Source organism: Sinocyclocheilus rhinocerous, unplaced genomic scaffold (assembly GCF_001515625.1).
Source record: "Sinocyclocheilus rhinocerous isolate Xijiao unplaced genomic scaffold, SAMN03320098_v1.1 scaffold1334, whole genome shotgun sequence".
NCBI classification, from domain to species: Eukaryota; Metazoa; Chordata; class Actinopteri; order Cypriniformes; family Cyprinidae; genus Sinocyclocheilus; species Sinocyclocheilus rhinocerous.
This window is the reverse complement of record NW_015626864.1, coordinates 1033026-1037043: the sequence shown is the minus strand read 5'-3', so window position 1 is coordinate 1037043 and position 4018 is coordinate 1033026. Positions and strand designations below refer to the sequence as shown.

The 4018-nt window shown below is 37.9% G+C and overlaps 1 protein-coding gene across 4 annotated transcripts in view; it reads left to right on the top strand.

The window, feature by feature from the left end:
* Nucleotides 1-229: 229 nt before the first annotated feature.
* LOC107718810 (EVI5-like protein) overlaps nucleotides 230-4018 on the top strand; it is a 40057-nt gene continuing 36268 nt past the window's right edge. For 3 of the 4 annotated variants that reach the window (XM_016526058.1, XM_016526053.1, XM_016526036.1), the window contains exon 1: nucleotides 1005-1234. The gene's annotated coding sequence lies outside the window, so the exon portion shown is untranslated. Of the gene's footprint in view, nucleotides 460-1004; nucleotides 1235-4018 lie in introns of those variants that run through there. The other variant, XM_016526045.1, reaches the window with a different exon arrangement.

The following is a 4018-nucleotide window of genomic DNA, read 5'->3' as shown; positions in this document are numbered from 1 at the left end:
GTTGAACTTTTGTCAATCACGAGATCCGCTGACGTTAGAACATTGCACTATGGTTCATTTTGAACGAGGCCGTCAAACTATTGGAAAATAGATGCCAAATATGAATTGATTTTCATCGCGTATTTATTGTAATAACATGGTTTACGATTATTATTTATATCAGAATTTTTAAATATAAATCACTGTCAAGATAGTAGGCGGGACTTGGGCGGGGTTTTGTCTTGTAGGCGTCGACCACAGCTCTCCTTGAGGAAGCTCGCCCTGACGACTCATATTTTCCTCTAAATGAGCATCTACATCCAATATGTCCAATATGGTTCCGTATTCATTTCCCGACTTACCGTAGCGGTCCAACGGCTTCGTACAAAAAGGATTGCCGATATCTGCCGGTTTTGTGACCGATCATCTTTAAAATGGCAAGATCGCAGGAGCAGCTTGAGTAATGAGACCGAAATTCAGGTGGGCATCGCTCTATGCATTTTCCATCACTGACAGTGTGTGGTCGCTGGTCAGATATGTGTGCACTCATCCATTTGTGTACAACATTAACTTTAAACCGTTAATCAGGATGAAATGACAGATGGGTAGTCTAGGACAAAGCGGGGAAATTCCAGCGCATCGCACTCATGCTCTCATGCCCTCATCTCTCTGGACCAGCGGCGCTGATTTGCCTGCCTGCCCATCTGCGAGCTGCCATGGGGAAAATCATCATCCTCACCCTTAATATTTTACACGGAAACAGACGTTATTATGACCTAATTTAAGGCACCAAAATACACAGTGCGTTTAAATACCACTGTGCTTTGAATTCAACGCAGCCTACTATGGTTCATTTTGAACGAGGCCGTCAAACTATTGGAAAATAGATGCCAAATATTAATTGATTTTCATCGCGTATTTATCGTAATAACATGGTTTACGATTATTATTTATATCAGAATTTTTAAATATAAATCACTGTCAAGATAGTAGGCGGGACTTGGGCGGGGTTTTGTCTTGTAGGCGTCGACCACAGCTCTCCTTGAGGAAGCTCGCCCTGACGACTCATATTTTCCTCTAAACGAGCATCCACATCCAATATGTCCAATATGGTTCCGTATTCATTTCCCGACTTACCGTAGCGGTCCAACGGCTTCGTACAAAAAGGATTGCCGATATCTGCCGGTTTTGTGACCGATCATCTTTAAAATGGCAAGATTGCAGGAGCAGCTTGAGTAATGAGACCGAAATTCAGGTGGGCATCGCTCTATGCATTTTCCATCACTGACAGTGTGTGGTCGCTGGTCAGATATGTGTGCACTCATCCATTTGTGTACAACATTAACTTTAAACCGTTAATCAGGATGAAATGACAGATGGGTAGTCTAGGACAAAGCGGGGAAATTCCAGCGCATCGCACTCATGCTCTCATCTCTCTGGACCAGCGGCGCTGATTTGCCTGCCTGCCCATCTGCGAGCTGCCATGGGGAAAATCATCACCCTCACCCTTAATATTTTACACGGAAACAGACGTTATTATGACCTAATTTAAGGCACCAAAATACACAGTGCGTTTAAATACCACTGTGCTTTTATGAAATTATATAACTAAATGATATGAAATGATATAAATGATATGTATATGAATTATATAACTACAATTAAATAACTGTAATTACAGATTAGGTTAAATAAAGACATCAGTCTTTATTTCACAGTAATTTAATTTCACTTTATTTCTTTATTTCAACGTAAAGACATCAGTCTTTATTTCTCTCTTTTTTTAGGAAACAAATCAAAGAAAAAATAACCAAATTCTACTGTTCCTAATATTCTGTATGTTGCTCAAAAACAAAATATATTGTGTTCAGCGGAAAAAAGAATTTTTTTTATACCCAGTCATTTAAAAATAACAAATTTTAGAGCTGTAAGGACAATACCGTGCTACCGTGATAGTTTTGCTTAAGGTTATCATACCGTCAAAATCTCATGCCGACCCATGCCTAATTCTATTGTATTTTAGTGATTTGCTGTATTTGTAAAATACAGTATATTTCCTCTTCATAGCCTTTTGTGGATGCAGGTGGATGCAGTTTGTTTTTCCGGAGCAGCAACGCAGTTTCACAAGCGTGTTTGTCGACGAACGTTTTATAAACAATGCCCAGTTCGACGCTGGATTAGCACATCATTTGATACTGAAAGATGGAGCGGTCCCAGCTATAAAGGTGTTATGCAAATCTTCCCACATCGTGACGTAGACATGTGGGGGCGTGTTAGAACGAGCCGTTTTAGGTAGGCGTGGCTGACTCTTAACTTTTATAAAGAATATCTCTTTGGATTTGAGACTTTAGTCTTTGCAACTTTACAGATCTTCTTTATGCACCAAGAGCTTGTAACACTCCAAAGAGAAAGGAAAAATTGAAATCACATCATATGACCCCTTTAATAATCATTATTTTGGTATCAAGAGAAAAATTGACAAAAAATTGACAAAAAATTATGACAAAAATCTAAATGATTTTTGTCATAATATTGCAGCCATATTAGCTACTGTTTTTAAACATATGATTTAGATAAAATTTTAAACAATGAATTGTTATTGGCAACAGTTTAAAATATTATTGCTCTAATGATCATTATCCTTGAATGGTAGTGTATATATAAAATAATGCAAATGTTCACCAGCCACTGGAATGGCAAAAAGTAAATTTTGCACATGGTGTGAAAGGTTGTCAGTGAAGAATGTAGGTGATTGTACAGACAGCGAGAAGGTTTGGAGGTTTGGGTTTGAATGCGTGTGGGGGAAGGGGAGTGTGTGATTGACACTGTGCTAAGAGCTACAAAAAAGAAAGAGACAGATGCAGCAAACACAGTGCTGTTATTGTATTCAGTTACTACACACACACACACACACACACAGAAAGAGAGACAGACACACACAGTTTTTCTATGCCATTACCAAGATGATAATGGCCTTTGCATCTCTCATATTATTTCTATTTCCAGTGTCCAATTTTTTTTTTTACTTTCTGACTGTGAATTTGTATGCTTTAAATCCATTTTGAAGGGCCAAGGGCTTTACTTGAGATGATCTAAAATGTTACAGTGACAGCGAATTAGTCATATTTTAATGCTATTTGGACAAACCATGAAATCTGAGGTTCTCAAAGCAGTGACTTTGAGTATGGGACATTGTTGTGGCTTGCTGTAGATCTGCATTGTGGTTGTGCTACACAGACATTGTGTTTTTCTCTTTGGTGAAGAGTGCAATTTTTGCGCCACTACTGGAACCAAACCAGGGTTTCCGTGGCGTCTTAAAAAGTCTTAAATTTAGTTGTAACTAGGCCTGGGTGATAAAACGGTATCGATATTTATCGACGGTACACCTTCTTCGATAACGATATAAAAAATGTGACGCAGACAGCACACACAAACACTAACATGAGTGCTGTGCCTGCCTGTGATGAGGAGATTGTGAAAAAAAAAGAATATTAGTCGAATTTAAAATAAACATTTGCATTTGAATGCAAAAATAGTACAATCGAATGTTAGGTGTGCGTCAGGGAGCGTCATCAGTGGCGCACGAGATGCTGTGATGATGATGTAAGTGACGTTGTAGTTTAATGTTTTGTTAGTTTTGCCCACAAGATGCGCAGTTGCTGCGTTATTCATTCAAAATATTAGAGAAATATAGTAGCTCAATGCGTAGAAGATCTTGATTAGGTTAAAACCGAAACCAAGCCATTCACATAGGAATGCATAAACACGTGATGCTGTTTTGTTCACAATTGTTTATGCAATTTACGAAATTATATTTAAGTTATATTAGTTAATTTAGACGTAATGCACGGTTTTTTATAGACTGTTATTTCCTTGCGTTGACAATTTAATGTGCTGCATTATTTTGCTCATTGCGTCCTCCTGTGGCCTCGGGAAACAAGCCAAAAGTTTAACCTATTTAATCTGAATATAAAACATTAGAAATGAGATATTTGTTTAATTTTTATTTTGTGTTTGACTGTTAAAACAAAAAAAATTG